Source organism: Lathyrus oleraceus, chromosome 2 (genome assembly GCF_024323335.1).
Source record: "Lathyrus oleraceus cultivar Zhongwan6 chromosome 2, CAAS_Psat_ZW6_1.0, whole genome shotgun sequence".
Taxonomy (NCBI): Eukaryota; Viridiplantae; Streptophyta; class Magnoliopsida; order Fabales; family Fabaceae; genus Lathyrus; species Lathyrus oleraceus.
In genome coordinates, this window is record NC_066580.1 from 286,755,370 (window position 1) to 286,777,932 (window position 22,563).

Sequence of the window (22,563 nt, forward strand, 5' to 3'; positions counted from 1 at the left end):
TTTTTGTTGTTTTGTTGTATGGGTATTTAATTTAATTGAGAAGTGGTGTTTGTGTACGATTCTTAATTACTGTATTGTTTCTCATATACTGGTTATAATTATTGTAACTCACCCCTTTTGTTGAATGTTGTCCTTATGTGACAACGTGCAGGTAATCCTGAGAAGTAGCCGGTTACCGTTGGTCGGGTCAGTGGTCAGTCGCTCTGATACATAGCACTCGGGGGGATTGTCGCGTGTCCGCTTTGTGAATCTCTTAATTGTTACTAAAATTTAAATTGTTTTGAAGGATTATAGTTGTTTACTCTTTAAGTTAAGTTGTATTTATGTTGCTTAAAGATGATAAGAACTTTTATGAGTCCGCTGCGTAAGATTTTATGAAGTTGAATTATTGGAGTGAATGACATTATTCTGTCGAATTAAGAAAAGTGTTACATATTGTTATGATTCCTTAAAGTGGAAATTGTTTAAAGTTGAACGTGTAATATTCCATTTATAGATAATTTTACGACTCTGATTTTGTTGTTATAACTCGTGGGTAGAAAATGGGGTGTTACAAAAACCCTAAGCCTGGACGCAGAACCGTCGCTATTCTCCAGAAACCGTCGCAAATTACCAGAAACCGACGTTACACATGCATCTTCATCTTCTTCATGATGAAGATGATGAGTGTTCATCCTCAAATTTCCAGAAATTCCAGAAACTTCCAGAATTCAATAAAACGCATACCAAATCAAAGCTCACGCTATGTAGAGCACGGATCAACAATCATCTAAGCTTAAAACATCATAACAAGTGAGAATCGAGCATGAACATTTTTGCATCTCAAACTTCAAACGCACATAAATCAAGGAATAATGCATCATTTCACACGATTTTTAGCTCAGAATTCTCAGGAAACAAAGATCTACACAAATATGTTCATGGATTTGAGAATTGTGAAGGTCGAAAATCCTACCTCTTGAAGAGCAGGTTCTTGTTTTGCACGTTCCAAGGCTCTAAATGATCTAAATCCAGTCCAGAATGCTTGTGATGATGTTTGATGAAGAAAAGGAAGCTTGAACACGTGTAGATCTAGCTCAAAACAAAAATTCCATCTTCATCTTCATGAGCTTGCTATGCACAATTCTTGCACGAATTCAACAATCTAACACTTGATCTGCACTAAATCAAAGCTAGGGAACAAGAATATGAAGTAAAATTGCAATGCTATTTGAAGAAAATTTGAATTATGAATGAGAGAAAATTTTGGAGGGAGAGAGAATTTTGGATCTAGAAATGTGAATTGTGATTAACCCCCTTTCAATTTTGTTATGATTAGAGTATTTATATCCTTTCCTAATCACCTTGTTAATCCATGTTTAATTTGGTTGATGAAAATAAGGTGCTTTGCAAAATTTTGAAAATGCATGGTGCATGGGATAATTACACGTGAACAGTGCCAATCCCTTGATCATTTTCACTTAAAATCCTTTTTTAAACTCAATGGCAATGGTAGAAAGTCCATACAATGCACCATTTTTGAATTTTGCAATTTCCCTCCAAAAAAGGCATGGAATAACAAGTGATTATGTGATGAGATTTTATGTAATGTGATGCATGATTTGGAAATTAGAGGTCAAGAGAAGAATATTTCAAAAAGAACCACTCAATTTGGAGTTATGGATCAAAAGATATGCTCATTTGAAGTTCCATGTATACTTGGCCATGATTTGATCATATCTCCTCAACCATTCATAAGATGCTCATGATCTTGGACTTTTTGGAAATGTGAGAGGGACATCTTCAACTTTCATGTTGGACAAAATTTGATTTGAAGCTTCTTTGATGTTGGAAACTTGAGTTGAAGTTAGATCAAAAACTTGCCATTTTTGGAAAGTTGAAATTATAGGTCACTTTCCATTTTTGGAAACTTTTGACTTGACTTCACATTCTTCAACCTTGATCTTTGAAATGATGAATAAGCATAATTTGGACATGAATGGGATGAAGAAACTCAATTTCTCAATTCAAAACCCACAGATGACTTTTCAGTTGACTGCATAGGCCCTTAGATGACCTGAAATTGTTCTGATGAATTTAGGGACTTTGCCACTTGGGAACTTGCTCCAAAATGAACCTATAGCTCAAATAAGCTCAATGAAATGATCACATGGTCCAATAACTCAATGGAAACTTCATCTCTTGTACACAAGATTCACTTGAATTGCCTTGACTGTTCATTGCTTAAGCTGCAAGTAACAAAGGTTAATGACATATTTTTGTACATTTTGGTTAGTGGTTAAAAGAAAAGCAATGACATACAAATGCAAGCAATGCTTGGTGATCAAAAACCACTCTCAAAGAGATCCCACCCACAAGGAAGGAAGCAAGGTGTCCAATGATCCTTGAGGCAATGCAATGTTATGATATGATGCCATGAGGGATCTTAGGGACAAAATTGGGGTCTTACAGATGCCCCTATTTAAGGTCATTCTAGCCGGAGAAGTGAAGGTTAAAATCTTCATCTCGCCGCGGTTGAATGGGCTTAAATAACAATAATGAGACAAATTTTGGTCCCTAAGAGACCTCATGATGCAAAATGTATGAATGCAAAGGAAACAAACTTTGTGGTGAATATGGGTCCACAAAGAAAAGACGATCCATCGGAGTAATACACTCACCAGGAACAGAGACTCTAACAGGACTCTCATGGGGATAAGAACAAAAAAATGCGCGAGCAGGACACGACTCTGAATTAGGGGAAACAAGAACTGATACTGCGTGAGCAGGACACGACTGGAGACCTCACTAGGGAGTAAAGGACTCAAACTGGGGAAAAGAGTTTCCAAGGGGAAGACACATCCATTGGAAAGACTCAAGCTGACTCACACTATCCACGAAGGATACCTCAGATAAAAAATCCAGACTCGGACTGGGGAAAGATTCACACAGAACCTCCCTACCGGGGAAACTACATATATTGGGGAAAACGCCAATACAGCAGCGGGGTAAAAACACAACAAAAACTCCACTGGGGAATGTCTGACAAAGAGACTCTCCTGGGGAAAATCTGTAAGATGAGGTGTTATCGGTTATTGGGTAACAAGCTCAAAGAAACATGTGATCTAAACACCAGTTACTGGGTGAAAGAACAACAAGCTCAGGAAGAAGGAATATCTAAGACCGGTATAAGGGTGAGAGATATCGATCAACCAAACATCTGAGAAAGGCCTGAAAAAGGTACATCAACTCAGGAAAATCTGACTCCACAGGGGACCAAGGTCATAATAGGGAGCAGAAAGGAAGGAACACTAGGGATACCGGTTACTGGGTATATAATAGGTGACCGACCAAAGCGTGAATTGGTATATATGCCAAAACACTCATCATCCGAAAGGAGGGCTTGAAAAAGCAAATCGACTTACAGGATGGACATTCGACTCCGCAACGGGAAAACGAATCATACTCAAATGGGGAAGGACATAAGGCTTCAACCAAAGAGCGCATGAGATATAATATCCATTACCGTCAGAACGTGGATAGTATACTCGCATGAGATACATTATTTATTACCGTCAGAACGTAGATAATATACTCGCATGGAAGGAACACCAGGGATACCGGTTACTGGGTATATAATAGGTGACCGACCGAGAAGAGAAACAATCGTTACCAACAACAACAGGGTAGACGAAAGATAACTCGTTGAGGATAAATTGCAAGCATACGGCAATTATCCATGAGACATATCACCGGTTACTGGGAGATATGCTCAAAAAGGAGAACAAAGAATATTCGATTCCGCAAAGGAAACACGAATCTTACTCGACTGGGGAAACACAACAGGTTTCGACTGAAGAGTGCATGAGATATATTATCCATTACCGTTAGAACGTGGATAGTATACTCGCATGGAAGATTATCCACAACCGGTTACTGGGTTAATAAAGGATAAATCGACCGAAAAGAAAGGCATCGGGATACCAAAACTAGGTATATAAAGATGACCGATCAAAGGGAGCAACAATCATTATCAATCAAACGGGTAAATGAAAGAGGACTCACTGGGGATGCATTGATAAAAATCAATGATCCGGGGAACAAATCACTGGCAAACGGTGAAAAGACCCGCTGAGGATAAAATTGCTAGCATACGGCAATTATCCACAAAAACTTGCTGGGAAATACAAGTGCTTACTCAGAGCAAATACCCAGACGAGGATGGAATATCAACATCGAATACTGGATGAGGATAACCACAAAGAGTAACCATCATCGGTTAGGATGAACAACAAGGTTAACTCTATAAAAGGGGAAAACAAAGGATTTATAACTACCGAATACTGGGTAGAAGACCAAAGACTCTGGCTGAGGGAACAAGAGGTTTACCACTACCGACTACTGGGTAGAAAACCAAAGACTCAGCTGAGGATAAAATTGCTAGCATACGGCAATTATCCACAAGAAAGCACAGACTCCGCTAGGGAGACAACAACAACATAGGATTTACAACTACCATATACTGGGTAGAAAACCGCAAAATCCACCATCAACCAGAATGAACCACAAAGGTTACCTCTGCTAGGGGAAAAGAGATAGGACTTACAACCACCAAATACTGGGTAGAGGGCCACAACTCTGATGAGGATAACAGAAATAGGGTTTACGACTACCGAATACGGGGTAGAAAACCAAAACCTCTACGTGGGGAGTGAAAGGATCACAATTCCGCACGGGGAACCAAAATAGGGTTTATAACAAACCGCAAACTGCTGGAGAGCAAGAAAATAGGATTTACGACTACCGAATACTGGGTAGAAAACCATTGACTCTTGCCGAGGAACAAAAAATGTTCACAAATACCGATTCCACAAAAGGGAAAAAAGGTATACAGGATTCACAACTACCGGCTACTGGGTAGAAAACCGCAAAGGATAGGACTTATAACTACCGGTTACTGGGTAGAAGGCCCAAAAGATTCCGCTGGGGATAAGATGAACTATTGTCGGTTATTGGGCAATTTATTCATTTATTCCACAGGGAAGCACAAGAGACAGTTGAAAAAATGCCAATTCAGGATCAATCCAAAAAGGCAAACTGAAACAAGACTCATCCTAATGAGGAAAGAACTCAAAAGGGAAAACCCATCCCAATATATGTGTTGGGAGGAAACGGAAACAACCGTCATCCACGAGGATATATCTCAGTGGGGAACTGCAGAAGAAAAGACATACACTTTCTACTTATGGGGCTGACTCTATATTGAGAGATTAAACACCCGACATCTGCTTGGAGAGATCTACTGGGGAGATCTATATCACCAATCAGCAGGAGACAACAAACAAAAGATATATGGCAAAAATGCAACATGAATATCTAAATGTTGAAAGTATGCATGAATATGCGTGATTTATGTTTGATGAATGCTGACAAAACAGACATTTCTAACACAAACAGGTCCAGGAATCAGAAGCCCGGTACTACACTTCCAGAGAAAAATCCAAGAAATCCAACTGGAAAGCCAAACTACCGGAGATCTGAATGCTAAAAAGCAAAGATCTGCTGGGAAAATCAGAGATATCAAAGAAATCACAAAATCTCTGAGTGATGGATCATCAATCAACCCCACTGGGGAACAGAAGTTCACAACATGCAGACACTACCACGGGAGCTACTATGTTGGGGAAATAGAGAAATCCCGAGATTTCTGCAGGGGAAATCATCAGTCTCAACTGGGAAACAAGAGTTTACTGCATAAACAGAAACTGCTGAAGAGAACAGAACACACAAGTAGAATTTGGCCGCACAAGCAACTCTACTGGGGATACTGTCAGTAACTCCAATGGGGAGGAACCCACTGAGGGAAAATAGATCACACAAGTAGATTCTGCCACCCAAGCCACTCTATTGGGGATCAAAAGCATCAGGAAATCAACCAATCTCTGTAGGGGAGAAAACCACTCACAGGTACAATCCACCACCACCAATCTACTGGGGATTTATCTGAGGCAGAGAAGGAGAGTTGGGGATCAACCACCAAAGACTGAACCTTCCAAAAGGAACCACAACTGCTGAGGAGGCAAGAATCACTGCTCCGCTGAAGGGAAAAGAGGTATAAACCTCAACAAGCACTCTGATGGAGAGAGGCAGCATAGATGAAGTACATCATACTAACAACTCCGCTGGCGACTTCACTGAGGAAACAGACGAAGTACCGGGGTGTCAACCCACCAACTACTGAATCTTCCAAAAGGAAAGCACCCATGCTGGGGAGACAATGCTGCAAGAGAGGAAAACTAAAGTTTTCAACAAGCACTCTGCTCTGGGAACACAAAATTTCAACAGAAGCTCTGCTTGGGGAACAACCCCAACAACAATCTGGAGAAAGAGGATACAACCAAGCCAGGAATATGAACAAATGTCTTACCCTGTTGGAAATCATGCCACCCTTGGGAGAGCACTGAGAAATTCTTAAGAATACTTTCATCATTGTGAATGTTCACTTTGTTTAAAAACAATATTGAAAAATTATTTGCTTAAAACAATGACATTTTATCAATTAAACATGCAAAACATTGGTTTACTTGAAACAAATAAGAGTGCAAATAATTGGATAAAAGCTCAAATTTATTTGATGGAATGGTAGCCCGCAAATGGCAAGACTCCATAGATCTGTACAAATTTGAAATCGGTGATATATATTGGAAGAGGGCTACATTGAACATAATGACCATTTCTCTACCAACTTGAATCCGATGTATTTGAAGTTTCAGTTGACGACGACTGAGCGAGAATCTCTGACGAAAAGACAGCTGTGGAACAGAAAGCCTTGTCAGGATGCAGTTACTTGCCAAATCCCTAATTTTTTCCTAGATTGCCCCAAGGTGAGGTATTCAATCTAGCGGGATGCAAATACATTTTTTTTTCATGTCTCTAATTTTTGCCTAGATCGCCCTTTCGGGTTATCCACGAGACGCTCATTTTTGCCTAAGCCGCCCATTCGGGTTTTCAACTTAGCGAGCTATTCTGTTTTTCTTTTTAGTCAAAGTATTTCTTGACTGCAACTGAATTCACAGGACGAGTGAAATCCTCCCCATCCATAGTTGTGAGCATCAAAGCACCGCCTGAAAAGGCTCTCTTGACAACATATGGACCTTCATAGTTTGGAGTCCACTTGCCCCTGGAATCGGGCGTGAAAGACAAGACTTTCTTGAGCACAAGGTCACCTTCTCGGAACACACGAGGCTTGACCTTCTTATCGAATGCTTTCTTCATTCTCTGCTGATATAACTGACCATGGCACATGGCAGTCAATCGCTTCTCTTCAATCAAATTCAGTTGGTCGTAACGACTCTGAATCCATTCAGCATCAGTCAACTTGGCTTCCATCAAGACTCTCATTGATGGGATCTCCACCTCTACTGGGAGCACAGCCTCCATGCCGTAAACAAGAGAGAAAGGGGTTCCCCCTGTTGAAGTGCGGACAGATGTACGATATCCATGCAAAGCGAATGGCAGCATCTCATGCCAATCTTTGTACGTGACTGTCATCTTCTGGATAATCTTCTTGATGTTCTTATTAGCAGCTTCAACAGCCCCATTCATCTTGGGTCTGTAAGGAGAGGAATTATGGTGTGCAATCTTGAACTCAGCGCACAACTCTTCCATCCTCTTGTTGTTCAAGTTAGATCCATTATCAGTAATGATCTTATCAGGCACACCATAACGACATATCAGCTGATTCTTGATAAACTTCACGACCACCTGCCTGGTCACATTAGCATACGACGCAGCTTCAACCCATTTGGTGAAGTAGTCAATTGCTACGAGAATAAACATGTGTCCGTTGGATGCTTTCGGTTCAATCATGCCGATCATGTCGATTCCCCACATAGAGAAAGGCCATGGTGATGAAATCACATTCAGAAGTGTCGGAGGAATATGAATCTTGTCCGCATAAATCTGACACTTGTGGCATTTCTTCACATATTTGCAGCAGTCAGAATCCATTGTCAGCCAATAGTAGCCTGCTCTCAGCATCTTTCTAGCCATGGCATGTCCATTGGAGTGAGTACCAAATGAACCCTCATGGACCTCAGTCATTAACAGGTTTTCTTCGTGTCTATCCACGCATCTGAGCAAAACCATGTCAAAATTTCTCTTATACAGCACTTCACCACTGAGGTAGAAACTGCCTGACAACCTTCTCAAAGTTTTCCTATCTTTCACAGATGTCCCAGGCGGGTAGACCTGGTTCTGGAGGAAATTCTTGATATCAAAATACCAAGGCTTGTCATCATTCACATCTTCAACTGCAAACACGTGAGCTGGTCTATCCAAGCGCATCACGGTGATATTGGGAACTTCATTCCAATACTTGACTACAATCATTGAAGCAAGCGTAGCAAGGGAATCTGCCATCTGATTATCCTCTCGAGGAATATGATGAAAGTCAACTTCTGTAAAGAACGTTGAGATCCTCCTTGCATAATCTCTATATGGAATGAGACTTGGCTGATTCGTCTCCCAATCTCCCTTGATCTGATTAACAACCAGGGCCGAATCACCAAACACATCAAGATGCTTGATCCTTAGATCAATGCACTCTTCCAATCCCATAATACAGGCCTCGTACTCAGCCATATTATTCGTGCATTTAAAAGTTAGCCTTGCTGTAAACGGAATATGTGTGCCCTGAGGAGTAATGATTACTGCCCCAATTCCATTTCCATACTGATTTACAGCGCCATCAAACACCATCGTCCATCTGGAACCAGGTTCTGGACCTTCATCAAGTGTAGGCTCATCACAATCTTTCATTTTCAAGTACAGAATCTCCTCATCTGGGAAGTCGTACTGAACTGACTGATGATCTTCAATCGGCTGATGTGCTAAATGCTCAGCCAAGATACTACCTTTGATAGCTTTTTGAGCTCGATACTCAATATCATACTCAGATAACAACATCTGCCAACGGGCAATCCTCCCAGTTAAAGCAGGCTTCTCGAAGATATACTTGATTGGATCCATTCTGGATATCAACCAAGTTGTATGATTTATCATGTACTGGCGCAAACACTTAGCATCCCAAGCCAAAGCACAACACGTCTTCTCAAGCATAGAGTATCGAGACTCACAATCAGTGAACTTCTTACTCAGGTAGTAGATATCAGATTCTTTCTTTCCCGATTCATCTTGCTGACCGAGGACACAACCCATCGAGTCTTCAAGAACAGTCAAATACATGATCAGAGGTCTTCCTTCTACAGGCGGAGACAAGATCGGAGGTTCAGACAGATACTCTTTGATACTGTCGAAAGCTTTTTGGCAATCCTCGGTCCAATCATGAGCCTGATCTTTCCGGAGGAGCTTGAATATCGGCGCACATGTGGCAGTCATGTGGGATATAAATCTGGAAATATAGTTCAAGCGGCCAAGAAAACCTCGGACTTGCTTTTCAGTTTTGGGTGCAGGCATCTCCTGTATTGCTTTGACCTTTGCAGGATCAACTTCAATACCTCTCTCGCTGACAACGAAACCCAATAACTTGCCGGAACGGACTCCAAATGTACATTTGTTCGGATTCAGACGAAGCCTGAACTTCCTCAGACGCTGAAAAAGCTTTAACAAATGCTCAACATGTTCAACTTCCGTTCGGGACTTAGCAATCATATCATCGACATAGACCTCTATCTCCTTGTGCATCATGTCATGAAACAAGGTAGTCATAGCTCGTTGATACGTGGCTCCGGCGTTCTTCAAACCGAAGGGCATCACTCGATAACAGAATGTTCCCCAAGGTGTGATGAATGTTGTCTTCTCCATATCCTCGGGTGCCATCTTGATTTGATTATATCCGGAAAATCCGTCCATAAACGAAAAGACTTTGAATTTAGCTGTATTGTCTACCAACATATCAATGTGTGGTAGAGGGAAATCATCTTTTGGACTAGCTTTATTCAAATCTCTGTAATCAACACACATACGGACTTTTCCATCCTTCTTAGGCACAGGCACAATATTGGCCACCCATTGAGGATATGTAGAAGTCACCAGAAACCCTGCATCAATTTGCTTCTGAACTTCCTCTTTGATCTTCACTGCCATATCTGGATGATTTCTTCTGAGCTTTTGCTTCACAGGCACGCACTCAGGCTTCAAAGGCAGGAAATGTTGCACAATATCTGTATCTAGACCTGGCATGTCTTCATACGACCAAGCAAAGATATCGGAATATTCTCGTAGCAAACTGATCAACCCCTTTTTGACAGACTCTTCAAGAAGTACCCCAATCGAACACAATCTTCAGACCCCAAGTTGACTGTTTCCAGATTCTCAAGGAGCGGCTGAATAATCTTCTCTTCGTGCTCAAGGAGACGGGTAATCTCATCAGGAATCCCTTCAACATCATCTTCATCTGCTTCGAATACAGGGAATTCAAAATTGGGAGATGGCGTTGGATGATTATGTTCAATGGGTTTTAGAATCAACCTGCATAATGATTTTGGATAATAAAAAACTTTAGAATTTAAACAAACAAATCATTATGCCGATGAAAAGATTGCTTTTATTCTTGTTTTTAGGGTTTTTTGTGATCACCGATTTCATGCAAAAAGCAAAAAGTGAAAACAAAGGAAAAACAAATGTTTAATATGAATTTATTGAATGAAATATCATTGTATAAATGATGCCAACAATGTCATCACTTCTCCTTTTGGCATGGGAGAAGGGTTTTTTAACAAAGTGAACATATTACTCTGACTTATGAATGACTGTAGGAACATCTACAGCGACCCAATTGTGGCAGATCCCGCCAGGGATAACAAAGTTGCCAGTATCCTCTGCATCCTCTTCCAAGATAGGAGCAGCTTCCTCAAATTGATCGGTGTGGATGAAACCTCCACTCTTGAACAACCCTTTCTCATTGAAGACCCCAGAAGAAAAGCCAATGCCAGCCCAGGACTTATTATCTTCAAGCTCAACCATCTTTCCTAAACCAGCAACTGCACCACATTCAATGGCCAGTTTTGCATCACGATAGGAAGCAAATGAAGGAGACTTTTTTCTCAATTGGCTCAGCAATAGATAAAGCTTGGAAAGGCGTTCCAACTTCATCTTCAGCATCAATATATGAGAAGGAAGACAAGTGGCTAACCAGGAGAGCCTTTTCTCCCCCTACCACAACCAGTTTCTTGTTCTTGACGAATTTCAGCTTCTGGTGTAGGGTGGATGTCACGGCGCCAGCCTCGTGAATCCATGGTCTACCAAGGAGACAACTATAAGATGGGTGGATATCCATAACCTGAAAGGTAACTTGGAAATCACTTGGTCCAATCTTGATTGGGAGATCAACCTCCCCAATCACGGTCTTACGCGACCCATCAAAAGCTTTCACAACAACACCACTCTGCCTCATGGGAGGACCTTGATATGACAATCTAGAAAGAGTGGATTTCGGCAATACATTCAAAGATGACCCAGTGTCCACCAGCACATTGGACATGGCGTCGTTCTTGCAATTCATGGATATATGTAAAGCCATGTTGTGGTCTCTTCCCTCCTCAGGGAGATCAGCGTCACAGAAACTCAAAGTGTTGCAAGCAGTAATGTTTGCAACAATACTGTCAAACTGTTCAATTGTGACATCGTGATCAACATAAGCCACGTCCCAAACTTTCTGCAAAGCCTCCCTATGGGGTTCTGAGTTCAGAAGCAACGATAGCACGGATATCTTGGACGGCGTTTGTAGAAGCTGGTCTACGACGTTATACTCACTCTTCTTGATGAGCCTCAGCATCTCATCACAGTCTTCATTCACAGTGCCACTCGGGCCAACAGAAGAAGTAAGAGTCTTTTGTATAGAGGAGGATTTAACAACAAGTGCCGGGTTCGGAGGATTAACAGCATTCCCAACCGGACGAACATCAGAATCAGCCTTAGCCTGCGGCTTCGGCGCTGAAAATACACGACCACTACGGGTCAATCCGCTTACATCAGCAATATTAACAACAGAGGATGAAGGCAACGGCACTTCTTTCCCATCTTCCACAGCAACAGGATTATAGCAGAAGGGAACTGCTCTATCTAAAGAATAAGGCACAGGGCCTGCAGGCTTAATCACCAAAGAAGGAGAGACTTTCTGCTTGCTACCATCATAACGGATGACAACAGGCTCAGGTATTTTGAACACAGGAGAAATCACATTCACCTCTGGTTCGTCTTCATCAACATTTCTGTTTTGAAGAATCTCAATAGTCCCATCATCTAGCAATTCTTGCAGCTCTCTACGCACTTGGCGACAACCCAGACGATTGACAGAGCAGATACGACATTTGTCATGGTCGTGCTCCATATGACTGTAATAACACAGCAAACGATGCAACTCAACCAATGACTGTCGAATATGGCTTACATATTTGACTTTATATTTTCCAGGGCAACCCTAGACCATGTTAACCGACTTCCCATGCTCAGGCAATGGGTTCTTCGTGACATTAGGGCATGAGTCCTCAAAGCTCAGAATGCCGCATCTCATAAGGTCTTGAACCTTAGTCTTCAATGGATAGCAATTTTCTACATTATGGCCCGGAGCACCGAAATGATAAACACAATGTTGGTCGGGCTTGTACCACCACTGCGGGTTAGCAGGTACAGCCGGAGGCTCTCTAGGAGTAATCAATTTCCGCTTTATTAAAGAGGGATATAGCTCAGCGTATGACATCGGAATCGGATCGAAAGTGATCTTCTTCCTCTCATAACTCGAATTAGCCTGATTACTGTTGTTGCGAGGCTGGTAAGCCTGTTGCTGAGGACGATGTTGTTGCTGATACTGAGGTTGTTGCTGATTATGCTGATATTGCTGACTGTTGTCTCTGAAGACAGGTGCTATGTGAGCCACCTGATGCTGGTTGCTGGCATGACGCACAAGCTTCCTCTTGGCAGAGGGTCTTCTTGGTTTAGCATGGGATTGCACAGCATGTGCCTCCCCATCTTTCTTCTTAGCAAACGCCCCATACCGCTTGCTAGAAGAGCCTTCATCCTTGGATAAACGTCCTTCACGGACTCCTTCCTCCAATCGCATCCCCATGTTCACCATCTCGGTGAAATCAGAGGGAGCACTAGCGATCATCCGCTCATAGTAAAATGAACTAAGAGTCTTCAAAAAGATCTTAGTCATCTCCTTCTCTTCCAGCGGAGGAGTAATCTGAGCTGCCAGCTCTCGCCACCTCTGGGCGTATTCCTTAAATGTCTCTTTGTCCTTTTGGGACATGGCTCTGAGTTGATCACGGTCAGGAGCCATATCCACATTATATTTGTACTGCTTGACGAAGGCTTCGCCAAGATCGTTGAAGGAACGGATGTTTGCACTATCCAGGCTCATGTACCACCGAAGAGCTGCACCAGTCAAACTATCCTGAAAATAATGAATCAGCAGCTGATCATTATCTGTCTGAGTAGACATTTTCCTGGCATACATAACCAGGTGACTGAGCGGGCAGGTGTTCCCCTTATACTTCTCAAAGTCCGGGACTTTGAATTTGACGGGTATCTTCACACCGGGAACCAAACATAACTCAGCAGCAGACTTGCCGAACAAATCTTTCCCTCGAAGGGTCTTCAATTCCTTGCGGAGTTCAAGGAATTGGTCATTCATTGCGTCCATCTTTTCATTAACATCTGGGCCCTCAGACGGCTCAGAATGATAGATGGTGTCGTCTACCCTGGGAGTGGTATGCACGACAGGAGGAGGCATCGCAAGGACCGGGCTAGATGCCGACATGGAAGCAAAGGTAGGAGCTGGAATATCAGGCATAAAACCAGGAGGCATACCCCACGGAAACCCGGCTGGCATGGCTGGCATGAAATGGGCTTTGGCAACTGGCACTGTCGAGGAGACAATCTTTGATATAACAGTCCTCTGGGGAGGAGTTGCAGGTGGTGGAGATGGTTGATTCTGAGCAGCTAAGAACTGCTCCATCAGAGCGCTCAATCTGGCGACCTCTTCTTTCAGCTCACGGTTCTCTTGTTCAAGTTGATCCATCACTCTTGCAGAGTTGGCTCGGGTGTAGTACCGATGAGTCAGCTTGTCTTTAAAATAAATGAAGAGCACAGAGTTAGGCCACAGACAAGAAGACCAGAACATCACCTCCTTATGCAAAATGATGCATGCAATGTTTGTGCATATGCTTTGTTTTTATTTTCAAAGAACATTTAGGGTATTATTTGCAATTTTAAATATTAAGCATTTTAATCGCATATGGAAAATATCTCATCAAATATATTTGAACAAAGAAGTACAGCATTGTCAATTATTACAAGAGAGAAGGAAAATAAACATCCTATGGATCCCTAGAAGCTCGGGATGCCGGAAGATAAGCTGCACGAAGCCTCTTAATCTCTCTCTCATATGCTGCTTCCATATCCGCCTTATCTTTGGCGAGTCTGTCATACCTCCTTTTCCAGAACTTAGAAGACTGAGGAAGTAGATAAGTCCAAGCATCATCAGGATCATCAATGACCTGATGCTCGAGAAACTCGATCATAGCATCCTTCTCCTTAAGCTGTTGAAGCAACTCTTCTCTTTCACGAATCCAAGCACGTGAAAGGTCTTCGTCTTTCAACTCCTCTACGCCTTGGTTAGGGAGGGTTGAAGGCCCAGCCACAACCAACGGTGTAGGTCTCGGATAATCATATGGCATGAGATACTCAGATGCTCTCTTCCTCACCCAAGTAGTGTATGGCTCCAAAGTTATGCAGTTCTTCGGACCCAATTCACTTCTACCCTTCTTGTGAATCTTGCGCCAAGCGCGGACCATCCTGGCTTTCAGACCTTGGGGATCTTTACCCTCCTGAAAGAACACACCTTCTAACAGAATGTTATTAGGTTTATCCTTTAGGGGGAACCCAAGCTGACGACGTGCTAATATAGGGTTGTAGCTAATCCCACCACATGTACCAAGAAGAGGCACATTGGAGAATTCACCACAAGAATCAATAATCTGGACACCGTCATATGCACGATCATACCAAGAGATATCATCATTAGTGAGAGACATGAGTCTCGTAGACCACCGTAGACATCCCTTGTTCTCCTTGAAAGCGACCGTCTGAGGTAAGTGAGAAATAAACCACTTATACAACAGAGGCAAACAGCACACAATAGCACCACTACCCTTCGCATTCCTCAGATGCAAAGAAAAATAGGTATCACCCAACAGAGTCGGAACGGGATTAAGAACCGAGAAGATCCTAATAGCGTTCACATCCACAAATTTGTCGATGTTGGGGAACAATACCAATCCATATATGAGAAGCACAAATATGGCTTCAAAGGCATCCTCACTCATGGCCTTCCCATAAACGGTAGCTTGAGCGACGAGGAACTCGGAAGGAAGACCTTGAATTCCACCTTTGGTAGTCATATGAGCTTTAACCAAGGATTCATCTATGTGCAACAAGTCTGCGATCTCTCGAGAAGTAGGAATACTCTCCAAGCCACTGAACGACACCTGATCTAGAATCGGAATACCCACAAGATGAGCATACTCCTTAAGGGTAGGCAATAGCTGAAAGTCTGGAAAAAAGAGAAGTAGTGATACAGAGGATCATAGAACTGAACCAGAGTTCCCATCAATCCCTTATCAACCTGAGTAGTCAACAGAGGCAGAAGCTTCCCATAACGAGCTTTGAAACCCAAGGGATCTAATACATAAAATCTCAGATTCCTTAACTCTTTCAGGTCGGGCTGTCTAAAGCTGTACTTCTTTGTATGCCTTTTTTGTCTTTCCATATCTGAAAATTTTGCAAATAAACCCCTTAAGTTCCTTGAAAATTTTCTTTTTATCTTTTGATGATATGGATGCAGATGAATGCATGAATGCATGAATGCAACAATCACACTCAAGGATCAAGCAAAGCACACCAGACAAAGGTCATGGGATGGTTCGTATTATCCTTAATATCAATCATCCATTTTGGTGGATTATGGTTTTCACCTTATCGACACCCAAGTTCCATTGATATTAACGATATACGAACGATTCAACCATTCTTAATATCAATCATCCATTTTGGTGGATTAGGTTTACACCTTATCAACACCCAAGTTCCATTGATATTAACGATGGGTGAACGGATCAACCATGAATCACGGGTTTATTGTGAGTCACGAGCATGGAGTCTCGGTTAAGAACCACCCAACAGGGAGTGTACTATGGTTTAAACCTGCCGAACATGTTCTACCAGAGGTTCCCATAGTCATCATCACATCTTTTGAATATTATCGGAGGAACGAATACTCGTATTCCAAAAAATATTCTCAAGAGAGACTCTTATGAGTGTAGTATCGTGTAACAATCGCATCAGATCTTACATTTGAACGACCTCCGCACTACGTCCTAAAAATAGGCCGAGATGGGCTTGGTAAACTAAGGTCCTTGGCTTCTACGGCACACATTGAAAGAATAATGCCTAACCACAAATGACTTGTGTGACATCATTAATCCAACATGACCTCCACCAAGTGAAAGGACTCGCAAGACAACTTGCTAAGGAATAACTCCACACAAGTCGACGAGACTATGCCATTCTCCTATCATAAGGTGCACTTGAGTTCGGGTATAGAACTCATCTCACAGAGATCACCAAACAAGCAAGCAATTGATATATCAAGCAAATCAATCATTACAAACAATACAGTAATCCCAAATTGTACAAAAATATGTCATAAACAATATATCACAACAATTGTGAAAAGTTGGCAAACCCACTAGGAAGAATCTTTTTCCCCAGCAGAGTCGCCACTTTTCTGTAGCGGTGTATTCGTCACTTTATGATTTATTGACTAAATCAAAAGCAAAGCATACAAAGATAGAGTCGCCACCGCACTTTTATTTATCCAAAGGAATGGCTAAAAAGCGAACAAAAGCCTAAGAAGTTTTACATATAGAAAACTAATGAAAGGTCAGAGATCTGGGTAAGGGGGTAATTATGCAAAGGGAAGGTGTTAGGCACCCAATGCATCCTAGGTACTCCTAGGCAACCCTTTTCACAAATTGTTGCAAAAGATATTGTTTATGAAAATATTTATTATGCAAACATTGATTGGGAGGATGAGAAAAGAATATACAAATTTATTATTTTTGTGTTTGGATGGATAACCATTGCCTACGTACCTTTATAGGATCAAAACCTCGTAGTTCGGCTAAAAGATTTCCAAAAAGTAAGTGGATTGATTTTAGACAAAAGCCCTAAGGTCTTTCATTATCCACGGGAGAAAACTCAACCTATACAACCACAAGTCCACCATGTGAGAAAAGCTTCAACTTGCTAGTGAGGGACCATGCCCTATAATAAGCAAGGAAGTCTTACAATTCAATCACTAAGGACAAAAGATGAGATTTACATCAACCACTAAGATAATTGAGATCTATGGCTAATGTATGAAAACTTGATTAAGGAATGGACAAAGCCACAAAACAATTGAATGAGTGAAATTAATCAATTAGAATTATTCACAAAAAGATGGTCAAAGTATGATTAGAATTCAATTCAGAAGAAGTATTATGAAAATGAAGTTTGAAAATCAAAGGCCTAAGGCCTAGGTTTCTAATTTGAAAAGAAATGAAAATGTTTGCACAAAGTTTTTCTGGTTTGGGTTAACATGCAGATGGAGGTTTAAAGAACAAAAAGAGTGGGAGGTTAAGGGATGTAAAACTTCCTAGATGTTCACCTCTTGAGATCATATGTAGATGATCCAAGTGATTCCTTTGGAAAAGGCAACAAGCAAAGCAGATAAACAACATAAATGGATACCGGATGCCAATCAATGGACTTACACCAATCTCACAAAACAAAGATGGATACCAAATGCCAATCAATGGACTTACACCAATATCACAAAACAAAGAAAACATGGATACCAGATGCCAATCAATGGACTTACACCAATCTCACAAAACAAAGAAAACATGGATACTAGATGCCAATCAATGGACTTACACCGATCTCCAAGGAATGATCATAGGAAACAACTGCCAATAAATGGACTTACAATTGACTCCTCACAAGAAACAAATAACAAATGCAATAAGCAAGAGGAAGCAAGTTGCCAATAAATGGTCTTACACTCGACTCCAAGGAAATGGGATGCCAATCAATGGTCTTAGTCCCAACTCCTACCAGATCATAGGAAACAACTGCCAATAAATGGACTTACAATTGACTCCTCAATGGACAAACCAGATGTCACAAAGCAATGAACAATGATCATGAGATGATATACAATTAATGAAAACAAATGCACAAAGGCACACACAAACAATTATGCACATATGAGCAATCAAACAACAAGCAACCAATTAGCACACACTATACACAATTAATAGGCTCAAGCAAGGTTAGGCTTTAGAAACAAGCCAACTGGAATGGGGTGTTTTGAGCTCTTAACCCTAACATTGAGAGTTAGGGTGAAGTAGATGAAATGGAGATGAGGGTTATGCCTCATAGCTCTTATCCCTGGCCTGGGAGAGCTTTAATCAATAGAAAGTGTGGGAGTTCAGAATGAGGGAACTCTTCTCCACATATGATGGACTCTATAAGATCTTGGGTTCTTATTCACAATGCATCAACACATGGTGTGAGCAAAGTGAATGACACAACTGAATAGCAGGGGATGGATTACACATCCCTTCTATCTGCCAATTGCCTCTTAAGAGGACTTAACCTGCTTGGCACAAAATTAAACAAACAAAAACATGGCCTCTTAAGCAGGACTTCAGACAGGTACCTACCAATAACAGTAGGTCTTCCAGACTACATGAAGATCAAGGGATTATACCTAAGTGGTATGCCAACCACAAGCAAAAGCAAAGCAAAGTTCAAATGAACTTAAAGCAACTTAGGTACCTGTGTAAACAACTAAACAAATCAGTACAATATTCAGACCAACAGACAACTGTCAATAACAAACAGACAATCCCAATGTACAAAGTATAAGCCATAAGGCAAACACAAGTGAGTTAACATCAACCTACAAAACATCAAATGTTAGTAATCAAAAGCAAATATCAACATTCAAATGGTGAAGCAAGATCAACCATGGAAATTGAGTGCTTGAACCTGAAATTCAAAGCTCACATGTAAGTACAAACCACTAGGTCAAATCCTAGGGTCAAAGGTGAAGAAAAAATTCAAAACAGGAGCTGAAATTCAACATAATGTAACTTCAAACACATATTAACATGTCCTAAAAAGGACCAAAGCAAAATCATCAAGCAAGGCCATGTATCAAGCAAGAGAAGTCAAAGACAATTTCAAAGCTCATATTTGATCATCATGAATGAAAATTCCAAAACAAAACAGAAATGATTCAAATAATTCTGGAAAAATTCATGAGCATTCAAAACATCCAACATGATCATCATACAAAAAATCAGAAGCATCCAAGATAATTTGGCATGGAAATTAAATTGTGCAAGTTGAACAACCAAATGCGTGACACAAATTGTCACACCATACAAACACATGCATAAAACAGAAATGGTGAATGAGAAAAATACCAAACCAAGCCTAAAATGTCCATCAGTGTGTCTAGAATCAGCATGTAAAATTTCAAGTCCATTGGATTAAAATCAAGCATTTCATGATAGAAAGAGTAAGGCAAGGTCATAAATGCACATATGTTCAATCAACCTAGAGCAAATAAAATTACAGCCATGCACAACTTTCAAACTGATAATCATAAAAACCTAGACATCACAAGGATCATTTTGCAAAAAATTGGGAATGAATTGATGCATTTTTCAATTAGTTATGATTTTTACAAGTTAGCATACAAAATGGAATTCAAACATGAACAAGGCATGGCAAAGTGGAGGGAAACACTAAAAATGAAATGAGGATTTGAAAAATGTGCTCGCTGGGATTCGATCCGTGTTCAGATTTGAAAGTGGTGTGCGCCAGGCGCCAAAACGACACCGTTTCCACTTAAAACCCTAAGCCTGGACGCAGAACCGTCGCTATTCTCCAGAAACCGTCGCTAATTACCAGAAACCGGCGTTACGCATGCATCTTCATCTTCTTCATGATGAAGATGATGAATGTTCATCCTCAAATTTCCAGAAATTCCAGAAACTTCCAGAATTCAACAAAACGCATACCAAATCAAAGCTCACGCTATGTAGAGCACGGATCAACAATCATCTAAGCTTAAAACATCATAACAAGTGAGAATCGAGCATGAACATTTTTGCATCTCAAACTTCAAACGCGCATAACTCAAGGAATAATGCATCATTTCACACGATTTTTAGCTCAGAATTCTCAGGAAACAAAGATCTACACAAATATGTTCATGGATTTGAGAAATGTGAAGGTCGAAAATCCTACCTCTTGAAGAGCAGGTTCTTGTTTTGCACATTCCAAGGCTCTAAATGATCCAAATCCAGTCCAGAATGCTTGTGATGATGTTTGATGAAGAAAAGGATGCTTGAACACGTGTAGATCTAGCTCAAAATATAAATTCCATCTTCGTCTTCATGAGCTTGCTATGCACAATTCTTGCACGAATTCAACAATCTAACACTTGATCTGCACTAAATCAAAGATAGGGAACAAGAATATGAAGTAAAATTGCAATGCTATTTGAAGAAAATTTGAATTATGAATGAGAGAAGATTTTGGAGGGAGAGAGAATTTTGGATCTAGAAATGTGAATTGTGATTAACCCCCTTTCAATTTTGTTATGATTAGAGTATTTATATCCTTTCCTAATCACCTTGCTAATCCATGTTTAATTTGGTTAATGAAAATAAGGTGTTTTGCAAAATTTTGAAAATGCATGGTGCATGGGATAATTACACGTGAACAGTGCCAATCCCTTGATCATTTTGACTTAAAATCTTTTTTTTAAACTCAATGGCAATGGTAGAAAGTCCATACAATGCACCATTTTTGAATTTTGCAATTTCCCTCCAAAAAAGGCATGGAATAGCAAGTGATTATGTGATGAGATTTTATGTAATGTGATGCATGATTTGGAAATTAGAGGTCAAGATAAGAATATTGCAAAAAGAACCACTCAATTTGGAGTTATGGATCAAAAGATATGCTCATTCGAAGTTCCATGTATACTTGGCCATGATTTGATCATATCTCCTCAACCATTCATCAGATGCTCATGATCTTGGACTTTTTTGAAATGTGAGAGGGGGATCTTAAACTTTCATGTTGAACAAAATTTCATTTTAAGCTTCTTTGATGTTGGATCAAAAACTTGCCATTTTTGGAAAGTTGAAATTATAGGTCACTTTCCATTTTTGGAAACTTTTGACTTGACTTCACATTCTTCAACCTTGATCTTTGAAATGATGAATAAGCATAATTTGGACATGAATGGGATGAAGAAACTCAATTTATCAATTCAAAACCCACAGTTGACTTTTCAGTTGACTGCATAGGCCCTTAGATGACCTGAAATTGTTCTGATGAATTTAGGGACTTTGCCACTTTGGAACTTGCTCCAAAATGAACCTATAGCTCAAATAAGCTCAATGAAATGATCACATGGTCCAATAACTCAATGGAAACTTCATCTCTTGTACACAAGATTCACTTGAATTGCCTTGACTGTTCATTGCTTAAGCTGCAAGTAACAAAGGTTAATGACATATTTTTGTACATTTTGGTTAGTGGTTAAAAGAAAAGCAATGACATACAAATGCAAGCAATGCTTGGTGATCAAAAACCACTCTCAAAGAGATCCCACCCACAGGGAAGGAAGCAAGGTGTCCAATGATCCTTGAGGCAATGCAATGTTATGATATGATGCCATGAGGGATCTTAGGGACAAAATTGGGGTCTTACACATATGGAGCTCTCAAATGGATTATTCCTCTAAATATACCTATGACAAAAAGGAAGGGGTGAAGATGAATACAGTTGCTAGAAGAACCTTCAAGAGTGAGGAAAGACAAGTCTGTGGGAAATATCAGACAAGGATGTTACACCAGAAGCTAAGACCTAACCTCAAGGAAGAGAAGGTCATGATGGCCCAAACATCTGAAAAAGGGGAACATGTGATTGGTTATATGCAGTCTGAAATCAGTGAGAGCTTTGCTGGAACTGAGCCACAAGGGACTAGGTGTGCAAAGAACAATGTGAAGAAGATTGAGATGGAAAGTGAAAGGACACCAGCTCCTACACATTTGAAAAATGAAAATAACATTTATGATGAAAATATATCAAATGGAAGCAGCTACTCTCAATTAGGTTGGATGAAACTACTGAAAATTACATACAATGTCACACACGATGTCATGACATTGTATTATGACAACCTGAATACTGCAGTAATGTCCAAAAATCATACTCAGCACAGTTGGACCAAGTTCCTTTTCTATTGTCAACTCTCTATTAGAAAAATTGTAGAAGACAAAATTATAGTTCCAAAGCTTGAAATGCAGCTAGCTGACAATGGTGCAAAGAATTTGGATGGTACTCAATCTAAATATGAAAAAGGGAAATTAGGGATTTGGACTCTTGTGAAGTTATGGCAATTAAAGTGGAAAGAAAAAGAAAATAAAA